General features: G+C 41.0%; 1 protein-coding gene across 4 annotated transcripts in view; it reads left to right on the forward strand.

The window, feature by feature from the left end:
* Positions 1-17,147, forward strand: part of asxl2 (ASXL transcriptional regulator 2) — a 206,354-nt gene that overhangs the window by 67,066 nt on the left and 122,141 nt on the right. Inside the window, exon 1 of one of the 4 annotated variants that reach the window (XM_063036085.1) lies at positions 8,548-8,701. The exons of the other annotated variants lie outside the window; for them this stretch is intronic. The gene's annotated coding sequence lies outside the window, so the exon portion shown is untranslated. Of the gene's footprint in view, positions 1-8,547; positions 8,702-17,147 lie in introns of those variants that run through there. 4 annotated transcript variants of the gene reach the window in all.

The raw sequence follows: 17,147 nt of genomic DNA on the forward strand, positions 1-17,147 counted from the left end.
AGACATCTCCTCTGTTTTTTCCTGTTTGGAACTTTGAAATAAACTTTTTTCTCTGTCCATAGCACAGTGCTTTGGTATAAATGTAAACGTTTGTCAAATTATGTACAGTAAAGATAACCAAGCAGAGGTTTCAGAACATTATACTTAGTGCTGTTCTCTTTGTTGTCTATGAGTTCTCTTCAGCGATGTCATCTGGAAGCAAGATATTGATTATGCATGTCTTGTCTCCACCTCTGTGCATACCAGTGACGTTATTTAATTGGCCCAGTTAGAAGAGCAAAACTCCCTTATCTACATGGAGCCAAAATTTTAGCAATTCCTTTTGGCTTTTGTCAGCTTTGGTGGTTCTGCTCTTGTTTTTAATTTGAAGTTTTCCTTGGTGTCATTCGTCTTTGAAATTGTGTTCAATTCTCTGCTTATTCCTTTTCCCCACATCGTCTGTCAGCAAAACCAACACTTTGCATTGTCTGTAAGAGTCTTGAAACAGATTGTAACTTCAAGGCAGTTATATATTTTTGGGTATTTTGTCATACTAATCTTGATTTTTGTGTCCGTCCATCTGGACAAATCAAATTTCATTAAATTCCATTGCTCAATTTTTTATCTGTTTAACAACCCCAGACTTGCTTTACCAGGCTTCACTTCCACCCTGCGTTTTTGAGGTTGAACTTGAAGACACAGTCCTTCAGATGTCCTCCCCACAGTCACACATCTTCACAAACCTTTTAACTGTAACTTTGTTCCTATCCTTTTTCCCTGTGGTTCAGTTTTATGCCTTCATTGATGCCTTCTTTGGTTCACATCTTCTGACTATCTTGTCCTTACCCTTCTGTCTCCTTCACTTCTGCTTTTGTATGTTAAAAGATTTCCTCCTCACTCCTCTGAGCTTACACTCTTTTCTCCTCCTTTCCAAAGTTCACTCTGGACAACTTTATTTGTCACTGCAGATTGGTGTTTGTGAAAGAACTGAAACTGTTATTTTAATTTGACAATGAATATCTGTTGAAAATTGATAATTTAACTGAATATAATGATATTCCACAAAGTGACACTCAAAACGATAGAGCAAAGTTTATCCCAACTGATATGAATTTTCTAGTCTGTGTGCCTGAAAGTTTGGGTAAAGATGGATAGATTGCTGTGTTTTTATAATGAAATATTGGCATCTGATCATGGCAGATGGTGAATTTTACATATCTAGATTTTTGTAACTGCTGTATTCAAGTTCTCACACTGCCATAACATGTTTTTTCATGTTTTTATACATTTTCCTATTTTCTTATCATATAGAAGGAGCCATTCAGTCCATATGGTCTGTTGGCTCTAAATCCCATAACCCCACTTATCTCCCGGGCAACTGTTTCCACTTTCACACCTTTTCAACTTCTCTGATTATCCTACCTCCCAGCTACACAATGGAAAACTTTGAATAGCCAATTAACTTTCTAACTAACACGTCTTTGGGATGTGGGAGAAAACTAGTGCACCTGGGGAAACCCAAATGATTAGAGGGAGAAGATGAAAAATCAGTCCATAGTCCTCATAAATTATTTGATTAGATCCCAAATTTGTACCTGAGTGCTAGGTGACAAAGAGATTTGCATGCAGGTGAACTGAATGGGAAAGTGACATGTAGAAGAAATAGAAAGGCAGTGTATTTTATAAAGGGTAAAAGTTGGAAAGGTGCCAATGTCTAAAATAAACCTTGGGTGGCCTTATAGACAAATCACCAATAGTTAATATGTAACTCAGCTAGATTAGGAAGGCAAATGGGATGTTTTCCTTCATTGTAAGACTCTTACCCTAATGATTTAGAGCCTCAGTAGTACCACATTTGGGATTTACCCAAGGAAGAAAATACTTCCAATGGAGGGAATGCATCAGATTGATTTCTGGATAGAGGAGACTGGACCTATACTATTTTGAGTGGTGATTCTCTTTGGGGGAAAAAAAAAATTCCTTGAAGGGATAACATAGGATGACATGACCATGATGATTCCCTTGGGGTGTCCAAAAGAGGGGCGTGCTCTCAAAATAAATGGTTAGCCATTCAGGACTGAGAGGAGAAGAAATTTCTTGACTTGGAGAATGGAAAATGTTTGAAATTCGCTGTTGAGGCTCAGTTACTGATGTAATCATGTTAAGGGAATCGAATAGGGGTTTAATCTGGGAAATAATATCAAGGGCAAAAGTCAGGCACAACCTTACTAACTGGTGAAGCAGGCACAAGGGACCAAATGGCTTCCTGCTCAGATTTCTCACGTTCTTCTGATTTTAAAAATCAATAGATGGGAAACCAACAAATTTCATACTTTGAGATCTTAAAAAAATGTAAAAAAAAAAGTAAAGAGAAGTACTTTCAGAATTGATGAAGATGTCGGGAAACCATGCAGGATACACTTGAAGAAGAATTGAAAAAGAATACTCAAAGGCCCAGTGTGTTGATGTCACTAACCAGCAAAAGACACACTGATATCACTTTGCAACACTTGATCTAAAATGCTGCAGATCTTGACTCCAAGTATGTTTCAAATGTGATATGAATTTCGCCCTCTACATTCCTTTCAGACAGTGTATCCAGACTCTATTATCCTTGGTTCAAATTGTTCCTCATCTCTTCTCTGATGTCTGCTGTAACTTCAAATCTATGCCTCCTATTTTTGAATTGGCTGATTGGAGAAATAGGGCATTGTTATTCACTCTGGTAGAGGAGAGTTGGCTGTGCTAGATTTCATCATTTGATAGAAACATAGAAAACCTACAGCACAATAAAGGCCCTTTGGCCCACAATGCTGTGCCAAACATGTACTTAGTTTACAAATGACCTAGGGTTACCCATAGACCTCTATTTTTCTAAGCTTCATGTACCTATCCAGGAGTCTCTTAAAAGACCCTATTGTATCCACCTCCACCACCGTCGCCAGCAGCCCATTCCACATACTCACCACTTACTGCATAAAAAAACGCAAAGAAAACTTATCCCTGACATCTCCTCTGTACCTTCTTCCAAGCACCTTAAAACTGTGCCCTCCCATGCTGGCCATTTCCTCTCAAACCTTAACCAGAGAATCTCCTGCAATCAATACACGCACACATATATCTAGCTGTTTTCTCTTATTCTTTCATAATACTGTATGCAAGATGCAAAAGATTTATTCACACATTATAATATTTACAGCACAATTAGTAATTATCAGAATTAGTGGGTTCGCCAACTGTACACGATATACAAAATGTCTGCAAGTGTTAAGAGGCTTTGGTTCTTTAGAATTAAGTCTAACGTGGATATCTTGAGGAAATGGTACTGGGATTTACAGAAAGCAAAAGTCGAGGTGTTAAGTTTTATACAAAGAAAAAAATTTATGCCATCATTTTAGTTGGTATCACATGACAAACAAATTTATAGGCACAGCACTTGATGGAGCATATGTTGGAGAGAGTGAGATAAAACCATTTGTCACTGAGCATGATCTTGCATTTGCCATTTACGTATGAACTCATGTTCATCCTTGACGAAACGGTCTTCATGTTTTCCTTCCTCACAATTTTTGTTCGCTGTCAATGTTCATGTCAAGGATTTCCAGTAAACTTGCAAAACATAGATTATAACTGATTTAATGTTGGATTGTTTGTGTTACTAAGACTTGCATTTGAAAAGTAGTGGCAGTTCCGGTGGGGTTTATCTTGTACTGTCCTGTTACTTGGATGGAATGAGTGAGTGGTTCAGTGTCAGGAGGGCTGATGAAGCCTGAACTATTAGAGATGTGGGATGTACCCAGTAAGTGTGAGGTTCAGTTGGCCTGCCTTTGAGTAGGAGTAGCTAACATGGGCAATGGATATTTATGAATTGCTGAATAGGACCATGGTTATTGTCTGAGTTTTCCTTGTGAAGGTACAAATAAAATGCAGTAACGTTCATTTGTGAGCACTATTTTCTTTGGGGAAAAATAATGTAGGGAGCAGAGGTCACTCAGATTTCGTGGTGGTAAAAGCTGGAAGTTTAGACAAGCTTGGATCATAAGCATCACGGTCCTTTTTGAAGATGCATTCTTTCAGGCCTGCTTTGATATTAGATTATACCTATGAGAGGCTTTACAATGACGAGGTTTGTATTTTATGAAAGAGAACAGCTTAACCAGTTCTAGAGAAACTAATTATGTGCTTGGGTCTATTCAGAGCGATTATTTGTAACTTCCCTGTATGATGTTGCAAAATGTGAACTTTGTGGTTAAAATGCTTTAAACTGCATTTCTTTTCTCCAAGCCCTCCAGTGAGAATTCAATAAAAAATGCTGCTCCAACGAGCTTTCGCAATATCTTGCAGCCAGCTGCAGATGGTAGTCGGCACAGCATGGTTTTATTAAATCAAGCACATTTTGCAACTCCTGCAGGGTGAAAGGTTCTTGCATCTGACTTGAGGGCGCTGTACGTATTTTGCCAGGGGTTAGGGATCCTCCTTTAGTACCTCAATGAATCCTTTATTTTTGACTCTCCACTGCTGATTAACACTGGCAGAGTTTTTGATGAGTAAATGAATAAATTGCAGCCACAGTGAAGAACTGAAATATCTGACTTCTTAGCAGTGGCCTGGAGTTTCTGGAAAGTGGACATTTTAAAATAGTGAGTGACTGCATAATGTTAACGTTTTGAAGAGGTTATCACTGAGAGATGAAACAGAAATGCAGCAAGAGATTAGAAAGGTGGAAGGCCTTTGTTATGAGAGGGTTTGAGAGCATGAGTAAGGATTTATTGCTGTAACAATAGAACCTTGGTAATAGTATATATGGAGCAATTTGTAGAGTTTTGGTTTTTCTTTCTAAAGAAGGATACATTGGCCTCAGAGGAAATGCGGCAAAGATTCATGAGGTTGACTTCAGGGATGGTGGGTTTGCTGTGCGGGCAGAGATTTTATTTATTTGTTTTTATTTATTGAGATACAATGTGGAACAGGCCCTTCTGGCTCTTCAAGCCAACTCCAGCCTAATCACGGGACAATTTACAATGATCAATTAACCTACTAACCAGTACATCTTTGGACTGTGGGAGGAAACCCACGCAGTCACGGGGAGAACATACAAACTCCTTACAAGCAGCGGCGGGAATTGAACCCGTGTCGTGTGTGCTGTAGAGCATTGTGAGAGCCACTACGCTACCCTGCCACCCCATTCAGGTAAATACGACTGTATTCTCCATAATTTAGAGAATGAATGAGTGTTCATTGAAATATACAGAATACTTACAGGGCTTAACTGATTGGATAGATGCAGATGGATGCTTCCCCAGGATGAAAGAGTTTGGGACCAGGAATAAAAAGGAGACATGCGTGAAACACTAGATAAGTGCTTTCAGCACTTTCTGTTTGTATTTCAGATTTTCAGCATCTACAGATTGGTTTTCAAACTAAAGCCAATAGTCATGATTTCAGAATAAAACCTAAACTATTTTGGGTCAAGGGGAGGATAAATCCCATCACTAATGAAGGTGTAACAAGGAATCGCTGGAGTTTTCCACCCAGGAAGGCTGCGGAGGTTTTGTCATTAACTGTGATTAAAACAGAGATAAACAGATTTCAGGATATTAAAGGAAATAGGAGATTCAGAGGCAGTGCTTGAAGATAGCATGAAAGTGTCAGATGAGCCATGATTTAATTAATAGTTGAGTGGGCTTGGAGGACCAAATTAACTCATCCTGCTGTTACTCCATGTGTTCTGAAAGATACAGAGTTCCCTGTTGTTCTCCACAAAGCTTTACTGAGAGTGCATTGCTTTGTGACAGGAGTGGTTGTCGAGGACCTGATGCCAGGGAGTTTCAGAAAATGGTGATGTCCCCAACTCCAATCAGCGTGGAAACGTTTAACTGGACAGCCAACCAGGAATTGCAGAACATGCTTAAATAATAATAGACAGTGAAAAATCATATACCAAGTTACTTAGAATTTTCTTATTTTCAAAATTCAAAGATTCAAAGTACATTTATTATCAAAGTATATACATTACTGTGCAAAAGTCTGAGGGACCCCAGATTTTTTTTTATATGGTTTCAGATGGTATGGCCTCCACAGAGCCCTGAACTCAACGTCATCGAGCTGTCTGAGATTACCTGGAGAGACAGGAGCAAGTCTGCAGAAGAAATGTGGGTTAGTTCTCCAAGATACTTGGAACAACCTACCAGCTGATTTTCTTATTAAAAACTGCATGAGAGTGTAAAGTCAAAGTTTATTTATCATCGAAGTATGAAACCAGAATACAACTCTGAGATTTGTCCTCCCACAGTCAGCCACGAAACAAAGAAACACCATAGAACCTGTTCAAAGAAAACATCGAACACCCGCGTGTGGAAAAAAGAACATGCAAGTGGCAAAAAGAGAAGGAATAACGCACAGAATATTAAAGATCAAACTGTCGAGTCCGCTACAATCCAGAGGTGTTCAGTTCAGTTTATTTTAGTGCTGTCTTGTTCATTGACTGCAGGCCGAAGCACCCTGATCAAATTGCGCAAAAATAGTAAAAAGAGAAACCAGAGACACATGTAACATGAACTGCAGAGTCCTTCAAAACCAGTCCAGAGCCAGAAGCTGCGCTGGTCAAACCTTGCAGTGTGAGGAAGACTCCTGCACCTTCCTCTGGCAGCAGCAAAAGGGAGGGCGAGGGAGACCGGTCAAACACCGACAGACGGTGCTGAGCCTTTGGCTCTTGTCCTCGTTGATTTTCATCTTGCTGTGATGCTTCAATTGGTAAGGAGTAATGGAGCCAATCATGCATTTACTCTCCAACCTTTAGCCACTCACTCTTCTCTCAAGCTTGCTGAATTCCCCTGGAGACAGCAAAGGCACCAGATCGCTCAGTCAGCCCAGAAACACATCACTCAACGTAAATTTCAGGCTCCAGTCACATGCAGTTTAGTAGTAGAAGCATATTTAAAAGAAGTAGTTGTTTTGTGAACTGTCTGTAGGACATCTCCATTGGTTGCTGACGCCATCTTGTCAAAACAGTAAAATCAATATTTTAAAATCAATGAAATTTTGCAACAATATTAAACCCTATGTATAAAGATTAGTCAGAAGCAATTATGAATGAGTGTGATTTCATAAATTTGGTTACTCATTTGACAAGTCAATCGATGTTCAGTGGTTTTATGGAAAGGATGAATTGAAGTACACGTCATATCACTGTTTGTGTGTTGCTTTTAGGAGTGCCGGACACAGTGCAGGACCAGGGTATCACAGCTTGCTGATTCAGTTGTTTCCCTGTGTGTCTGTGCAGACATCAGAGATTTTAGTGTTGAGCTGACAATTTTACTGTTATTAAAACCCAGATGATGGACACACAATACTCTTCTCTGGAGTGAGTGGGGTTAGAGATTCACAGCAGTATTTGTTTCTCAATCTATTATAGGAAACTTGTTATGAGAAAAAAGAAAGGGGTCATTCATTGCAGGCCACTAATGAACTTACTCCTTTGCAGTTGATAGACTGCCCATATATTTCAGGCAGGGTAATATGGGAAAGATGAAATGAAATTGTGGGAGGAGATGGAAGCAGACCTGACAGTTCATTAAAATATATAAGTTATAATTGATGCTATCATCTAATTGAATATTTATATAATTACCATATTCTAACTGAAGCCTTAATGTTGGGCAGGAGAAATAAACTGAAAGCTGGGGAAATGTATTAACAGAATTCAGAAATCCAATAGGCGTTCCAACTAAAAGTCATTCTACATGGCAGTTTTTTGCAGTACTTCTGCTTCACTCAGGCAGTTTTGGCAATTGCAATTGCCACTGCAGTTAATAAATAGATATAATGAGTTAGATTTAATTTAAATTTTCAAGTGAAGTGTTACAAAGACATTCTCTGTCTTCTCAGATCTGTCAAGAGTTTGTCCTTGTCCTTCATGGGAATTGGAATGAGAAAGAATCCATATTTTGTTGTGTTTACATTGTGGATAGGAAGCATAGGTGCACTGGAGAAAGTTAGCAATGTTTTGTATTGTTTTGAAATACTGCTCAACATCGTTACTGTATGAAGTCTAAGAAACTTTAAAATTCAAATGAAGCCCTTATCTGAGAAATCAGTTCTTTAGTGGAATGTGGCAATTACAACATGCTAGTGTTTCTGTTTTAGAAACGTTGATTTCTTTTGGAGAAAATAATGTGGAATTAAATAGGGTTCAAAACTAATGAACATAGCAGATGCAGAGTTCAGGTTGTGGTGAATATTGTAATAACGAGGATTATGTTTGAGACTTTCATCCGGGGCAATTTAATCAGTGGTCAGCGTTTGATGTAATTGGCAGGTTTACCTAATATGGGTGTGGAAGCAAAGTCTATTGACTATATTCAGTTGAATTTGACAAAGGAAATTATGTAAGGGAATCTTCATGCTTTTGCTCCTGAGGGGATTATGAGTGCATCAAAGAATTTTTGAGCTTTTCATTTAGGCTTGGTTGGGTGTGTGTGTGAGAATGAGAGTTGTGCATGTTGCCAAGAAAATGACTACTGGGCTGTGTGGTTACTGGTTCTTCAAACAAGTCTAGACACACATTTGACTTTCTTGAATTGAATCTGCAGTAGCAAAATTGTCAGTTAACACCTTATGTTTCTTTTTCTATGTGAAGCCATTACAACTGGTAGCTTGTAACATTCCAGGTTTTAAATGTTGGCCAGTGTGATCCTGTGTATTTCTAACCTGGAAATCTGAGGTAGGTTCTTTTAAAATCAGAAATATTTTTCCTGTTACGGATGGACACACAATTCTTAATGTATTTTGTGGCATTTTTCATATTGACTGCTTCTGTCTCGGTTATATCTCAAGAGAATTTCACTGAACAACAATATCAATGAAGTCACTAGCAATATCAATGAAGTTTCTTTTCTGAGCCCTGTCTAGTAGCACTGTAAGTCTATGAATTATTAGGTGCAAAATTGTGTTGAAAGTATATGTTTTCTTTTTAGTTATTGTTTGGTGCGCCTATTTACTGTTTCATTTCTATTCCCTACATGATATTCTTGCAGCTCTACCTATGTTCGTTTGGAAATGTTTGTGCTCGGTATTTGTTGAGTTGAACTGCTCTGTTTTAGCACGGCTTACTGCAGTGAGCAGTAAACTCTTGCCAAACTGCCTTTTGGAACGTTGGAGAGATAGAAGTAATCGATTTGAAACTGCCAAGGTGTTGAAGTTGTGAAATTTTGTATTAAATGCCAGTTTGGAGGTTAATCGGTTTTTACAGCTTCCGATGCAACCGAGTGAACCATCCAGGTAAATGTATTTGTGGTTCTTCTGTGTTCTCATAAGAAATCATACTGCTTTATATACTCAAGTTCTACATCTGCTTTTCTCGGCTGTGGGAGATGTAGTTTTAATATCAACTACAGAAACTGTTCTTGGATTCTGTTGCTGTGGTTTGAGAGGTGCTTTGTTTGTAAAGTACCTTGTAAGAATGACTGTTTTTTTTGAACAGGGAGGCTGATGTAATAGTGTGCTGGCAGCAGCTGCAAGTAATGTGGGACAATGGCTGGTTACACAGCTGCTTTTGCCTCTCAGGGTCACCAAGCAGCATTGCTTTCAACAGCTCACAGTCACTTCAGCAGAGTTAACATTAGGGCGAGGCTGGCAACAGAATAGTAGAGCAGAAACAAAAAAAAAACAAAGTGAGAGCACCAAATGTTGAAATTCCCAGCAGGACAGGCAGCATCCATGTTGCAAATGCATTGTCTTGAACTGAATAATGTTTGTGAGCGATCTGGCCAGAGCTATTAAATCACAAGGCAGCACGAAACAGGTTACTGGAGAGTCAAAGCTATTAACAGTCTTCTCCCAATTACACAGTTCATTATCCATCTGTAATCTGAACTGAACTGGATCAGAATCACTGATGTGAATTTTGTTTTGTGCCAGCACTACAGTGCAAAAACATAAAATCAGGATGAATTACAAACAAAACAGACAAAAGAAAAGCAACAGTGAGGTCTTGTTCATCAACCACTTAGTAATCTAATGGCGGAGATTTCTCAGTGCTATAGTTAGTCCTTATAAAATCTAGATCTGTACAGGTATGATCTTTTATATTTATCTGGCTTCATCTGGTGTTATTCGCCACAGAACACTTTGTTGAAGGTACTTGCTGCATGTTATGACAAGACCAGTGGTCTATGAGCAATTCCCATAGATCAGAGATTTTGGGGACTTTGCACCCCTGTAGTTGCCATCAAGCATAAGCTGTGCTTTCCCCTTTGCCCCACGTGTGGATGAAATGCCTAATACCAGGGGAGGTAAAGTAGGCTCTCACTAAACCTGCTGTTGCTGTTCCTTCACTTCTTTCTTGTAAGACTGCAATGAAATTCAATTTCCATCCAATAAGAAGCAACTTTCTGTCCGTTTTATGCCCTCCCCCAATTCGTGGAGCACAAACTAATAATCCTTATCAAGGAGTATTTCAACTCTTGGCTCTGACGATAAGGGAGTTGCATGTTTTTTTAAACCCTCCCTCTCCCATGGAGTTGAGTTTCTTGTCACTTGCTCCCACTGCCTGTGAAAGAAAATGCAACCTATATTGCATTTCCCTTCTTGCCCCTCTTAACCTGCCCTGAACCTGATTCACTACCTCACTCCCATTCCTATCCATCTTCACTCCATTCTACTTCCATCAGGACTTCCTCACTTATCAAAATGATGCATCACTTCACCATCCTCTGTTATGTTACTGTCTCCTCCTCCCCTTCTGTCCAGATGTTAAACAAGCTTCTACAGTTCTGGATTTGGTTGCTGGGTATGTGCTGTATCGTGGGAGGTTTGCTGGTGTACTGAAAAAGAAACAGTGGAAAAATACAAAGGAAGGAAATGGAACTAAATTTAAGAGCACTATTATTAAATAATGTTCTTCTTAATTAACCCCAAATAACAATATTGTAACTGTACAGTTTTATAAAATCTTCATGGTTTGATGTTAAAACCACTTATTATAGGATGTGTTAGCTGAGCAAACAAGATCTCAGTGGTGCTGAAGATTTGATGAGAATGAACTAATTAAGTCTTGTGAAGGACTTAAAAGAGATGAGAAATTCTGATTAGGTACTTTTCAAACTACTTCCTGTATTATATGCTTTGGAGCTTTATTTTGTAAACTTCCAGTGCTGTTTTTGTATTTCTAATTTTTTTTCTGAAACCTCTCACTTGCTATAAATTGTGCTGCTATTTGGTTGACTGCCAAATGTAAGCAGGGGGTTTAAAGTGCCACTCTGACGAAGAGGGTGATGTACATATCATTCACCAGGATGGCTGGGGTGCTCAACAGCAATTGACTGTAAATTGATTTTAATGGCAATGTTGCCAGCAGTGTACAAGAGAACAGCTTGGGATTTTGAAAACTCTTCAGTCTTCAACTAATATTCATGAGCAATGAAAGCTAGAATTGAAGGTGTTAAGATATACTCAATATTCATTGAATTACAGGCAAACTTCCCTTCCCCTCCCTTCCTCCTCCCCCACCATGGAGAAACAGTCAGTGACCCGAGCCAGTGGTATTTCAAATTTCTCTCCTTCAATATCAACCTTTTGTTTCTGTGGTCTCCTTCATGAAGAGTACTAAAGCATCCAGTAGTTTTAATATAATTTATATATAATTTAGCACTCACTGATCATCAACAACTCTACAGTTAGCACCGATTCAACATTCAGCTTCCTGGGCATCATTATTTCACAGGACTTCATGTGGGGCAGAACCAGATCTCCTTCTTTAACAAAAAAGCTTGATCAGTATTGTGGGAACGATGGTGTCAAACACTGAGCTATAGTTAATAAACAGCATCCTGAAATGGGTATTTGCATTGTCTAGGTGATCCAAGGCCATGGGTGAGCCAGTGAGATCATGCGCACTGTAGACCTGTTGTGGCGATAGGCAAATTGCAGTGGGTCCAGGTCCTTGCTGAGGCAGGAGTTGATTCTCGCCATGGCCAACCTCTCAAAGCATTTCATCACCATGGATGTGACTCCTACTGGATGATAGTCAATAAGGCAGCTCAACTTGCTCTTCTTGGGCACTGGTACAATTCTGCACCGCCATCATAAAGAGCATTCTCACATCAGCCATTACTGTCTGGTTTGGTGCAGCATCCTCCCACAACATAGAAATATTGCGAAGAACTGTCAGGACGGCAGAATCAGAATCAGGTTTATTGTCACTGGCATGTGTCGTGAAATTTGTTAACTAAGCAGCAGCGTTTCAATGCAATACATAATCTAGCAGAGAGAGAGAAAAAAAACATAATAAATAAACAAGTAAATCAATTACGTATATTGAATAGATGTTAAAAAATGTGCAAAAACAGAAGTACTGTATATTAAAAAAGTGAGGTAGTGTCCAAAGCTTCAAAGTCCATTTAGGAATCGGGTGACAGAGGGGAAAAAGCTGTTCCTGAATCACTGAGTGTGTGCCTTCAGGCTTCTGTATCTCCTACCTGATGCTAACAGTGAGAAAAGGGCATGCCCTGGAGGTCTTTAAGCTGCAGTCTACTTTCGCTGCAGGACTTGAACACTTTGTGGCCACTTCATTGGGTACACCTGTACATCTGCTTGTTAATACAAACATCCAATCAGCCAAACATGTGGCAGCAACTTGGTGCACAAAAGCTTGCAGGCATTGTCAAGAGGTTCAGTTGTTGTTCAGATCAAACATCAGAATGGGGAGAAAATGTGACCTAAGTGAGTTTGACTGTGGAATGATTTGCTAGTTTGAAACTGATGTCCTGGGATTTTCACCCACAACAGTTTACAGAGGAAGATGTGGAAAACAAAAAGTATCCAGTGAGCAGCAGTTTATTTGTTTATTTTTATTTAGTGGTACAGCACGGAACAGGCCCTTCTGGCCCAATGAGCCACACTGCCCAGCAACTCACCTACTTAACCTTAGCCTAATCACAGGACAATTTACTATGATCAATTTACCTACTAACCATTACATATGGACTGTGGGAGGAAACTGGAGCACCCAGTGGAACTCCACGTACTACATCTGCTACTGCCCACACTGGACCCCCTACAGTTCGCCTACCGACATAACCGATCAACAGATGACGCAATAGCCACAGCTGTATACACCATCTTTATAAGGTTCATCCATGGTTATCGACGCTATTAGTACTTTTTACGAAGTCGGGTTGCTAGCTCAATGCTCAACCCAGCATGGATGGAGAGCGTGCACGGGAGCTGGCCGGATTCGAACTCGGGACCTCTCGCCCCGAAGTCCAGCGCTGATGCCACTACGCCACCAGCTGGCTTATATGATGGTGTCGAGACTAGCGCTTGATTTGGATTTAAGTGAGGGAGAGTTGAGCAGCGTCAGCCTTACTCTCTCTTCCCAATTCCCATCTGGATCAAGTGGCAAGACAAGAGTCGAGATGGCTGGAGATGGGACTAGGCACAGTGTATGACCAGGACGTCTTCTGTGTCTAGTCGTGCTCTACACGTTCCACGACGCTTGCAGAGACTGCCTTCTTGACCATTGGACCTTCCGTTGGTCTCGTCCGCTCAATCCACTGGAGTCTGTCTTCACATGCTGGGATAGACACCTCCCTATCTCACCAAGGGTTTGAGACCCGTTGGCTACCCTCACCTGCTTTAGCCGGCTTGTCGAAGCCGTTGCCTGGGGTGTGGCCACTGTCGCATACAAACAGCTACGGGGAGCCACAGGTGAGAGGTGAGTGCCAGGTGGGGACCAAAGGTGGACTAACCGCCTTGAAAAGGACGCGACATGTTCCCCCACCAGAGGTGCTACCCCTCCCTGACACCCCATACACATCGTCCTTACACACTTGGAGAAGAAGGATGCTTATGTGAGAATGCTGTTCTTGAACTACAGTTCAGCATTCAACACCATAATTCCCTCCAGGCTTGACAAGAAGCTCAGAGACCTTGGCAGTCACCCTGCTTTGTGTAGCTGTAGCTGGACCTGGACTTCCTGACAGATCCCTCACCTCTGCCCCTCTGATCCTCAACACAGGTGCCCCTCAGGGCTGTGTACTAAGCCCCCTCCTTTACTCTCTGTATACCCATGACTGTGTCGCCACCCACAGCTCCAATCTGCCATTTAAATTTGCTGACGACACTACACTGATTGGCCTAATCTCAAATAATAATGAGGTAGCCTACAGAGAAGAAGTCATCACCCTGACACAGTGGTGTCAAGAAAACAATCTCTGTACTATTCCGCACCGTATCTCAACAAACAAATAAATAAATAAAAGCCAGACTGGTTCAAGCTTCCGGGAAGGAAACAGTAGCTCAAGCAACCACGTGTTACAACAGTCGTGTGCAGAACAACATCTGTGAACACACAACATGTTGAACTTTGAAATAGGTGAGCTGCAACAACAGAAGAGCACACTCCTGTACCTAACAAGGTGGCCGGTCAGCGTATGTGTCCAGGACAAAGAAGCGGACAGGAAACATGATTGCGGGCACTTCCCTCCCAGCAGACTGCCTTTTCCAAAGCCTCCCTTCTGGAAAGGGCTGCAGGTTTACCGAAGCAAATACTTTATGTTATATTAACAGTTTCTTACTCCCAAGTGTGTGGGCACGTGGCCAAGTGGCTAAGGCATTCGACTAGTGATCTGAAGGTTGTCAGTCCGAGACCTAGCCGAGGCAGTGTGTTGTGTCCTTGAGCGAGGCACTTAACCACACATTGCTCTGCGACGACACTGCTGCCAAGCTGTATGGGTCCTAATGCCCCTCCCTTGGACAACATCGGCGGCGTGGAGAGGGGAGACTTGCAGCATGGGCAACTGCCGGTCTTCCATACAACCTTGCCCAGGCCTGCGCCCTGGAGAGTGAAGACCTACCAGGCGCAGATCCATGGTCTCGCAAGACTAATGGATGTCTTTACTTACTCCCAAGAAGCTAATCTGATCAACCATTCTAGTTAGTTCCTCCCCCCCCCAATCTATTACCTCAGTAACTGCACTGTTAACATTTTAAACCACTTTTTATAATGCTGTTTACTTTGTAAATACATGGTTGTATTTATGCACATTTTATTCCAGATCTGTACTTCTAACATTATTTTTATGTAACTGTAATTCTTCATTCTTTAGAATTAATTTCTAATACATGTAACTGTATGTGGCGTCTGAAGTTGATCCTTGATGTAATGCATAAAAATGGCAAAAGATGCATTTGTTGTTCATCAAATTGTTAATACCACCTGTAATTGCTGGTCAGTATGGTGCTGAATTGTTATTTTAGCATTGCAGACTTGATGGGGGAGAAAAGATGACTTTTGGAGTCACGTGAACCAGACCTGAATTCGGCTTTGTGACTTGCAGTGAAGGAAAAATTGCCATCATGTTGCTGGCAGCTGTTTTAGACTTGGCAGTCTTTTGAGCCAAAACTTTCTCTCATCTAGTGTATCCATGCTCGCAGTATATTACAAGATGAAAAATACCAAAGCTCTTTAATCAGTTCATTGAAGACTCCACACATAATCCTGCTGGAGTGAAATTTGTTAATGGGCAGTTCTGTCTTTTCAGCAGTATCAGGTTGGCTAACAATTATAATAAATACCTGATGTTCAATTGCCTTGAATTACCAGAGTAAAATATCATTCACTGCATATGAAGGGACAATGGTTTGCTGGCTCATGCTGTGCAGATCATCTTCTGTTCGTCTGTAGTGTTTAAAATGATTTGTTGTTTTGGAGAACCCAAACCAGTGAAATGAAGATTGGAAATGAAAACTGGCTTGATGGTGGTGGGGGTGGAGAAAAAAAGAGATATGAAAGTTACAACTAACTAAAAGCAAACACTGATAATTCTTTTCAAGTCACCCATTTAAAAATCACTAATGAACTCTTGAAGGAATGAGTGTCAACCCATGAGATGTCTTAAGAACAAAAAAACAAATCACAGTCTAATAGCGTCTGTGGTGTCGTGAGGCTGGTTGACCTTTCAGGTAGTGACCCTGCATCTGGACTTGAGAGTGAGGAGCGAAGATGGTCAGTATATTGAAGTGAGAGGGAGGGTTGAGGCTAGGGAAGGCAAGTAATTAGGGGAACCAGAGGAAGGGAAAGAGTTGGTGGGCAGATGGTGCTGGATGGGAAAGGATAGAGATGTGAGCTGGTTGGTGATAGATGGACGCAGATTTTTAAAAAAAGGACAATGGGTAGATAGAAGCAGGTGGAGGAGGGGATATAGAACGTGAACTAAGGGAGAAGAGAACCTGGGCAGGCTTGTGGGAGTGGAGGGTGCTATCTGAAACTGGGAAATTAAGCATTCACACTAATCATGCTATAGGCTGCCCAAGTGGTATATGAGGCCTTATAGACGAGGCTTGGTAGTGCAGAAGGCTGAGGACAGCTAGGATGGTGTGAGAGTGGGAAGAAACTCAAGGTGGCTATTGTAGACAAAGTGCAGGTTTTTTGCAAAACTGTCATCTCACCTTTGTTGGGTCTTGCCAATATAGATACAGGAAGCCACATTGTGAGCACTAGATGCAATTTTTCCATGTTGAAGGAGTGGCACATGAATCTCTCCCTCACCTAGGAGGGCTGTTTAGGTCCGTGGATGGTGGTGAGTGAGGAGGCGTGGAAACAACTGTTGCACTTCCTGTGATTCCAGGGAATGATGCCAGGATATGGGGAAGGGCAGGTAGGTGGGGAGAGATCGAGCAGTCATGGCGTGTAGCCCTTGCAGAAAGGTAGGTGAGAGGAGGAGATGTGGCTGGTATTGGGAATCTTTGTGCTGGCAGAAGTGGCGAAGGATGATAAACTGGGGATGCAGATTCCAGGTGAGGTAAAAGATGAAGCCCAAGGGGACTCTTCTGTTCTGTCTGTGGAGAAGGAGGACATGGGAAATGGAGAATACAAGTGTTATATTTCATGGGCTGGAGAGATATTTGGCCATGTCATCTTGTTAAAAATTTCTTAAATGCTCCAGTCCAAAATTCACATGGCATTTTCAGGGTGGTCATGTTGGATTGGAACACCAAATAATGCCATGAAGCTGTCAAAATCTGTTTCAGCAACATCTTTTGGGGTACAGGCCATCTTTGACATGAACTGTGACTGGAAATAACTTTATGATTACTGTTGTAATCATTGGCAGTAATACAGTTGTAACATTATAAACCAGATCACTTGACTTTCATTTTAGCATTGC

The sequence above is a fragment of the Mobula hypostoma genome, chromosome 2, assembly GCF_963921235.1.
Source record: "Mobula hypostoma chromosome 2, sMobHyp1.1, whole genome shotgun sequence".
NCBI lineage: Eukaryota > Metazoa > Chordata > Chondrichthyes > Myliobatiformes > Myliobatidae > Mobula > Mobula hypostoma.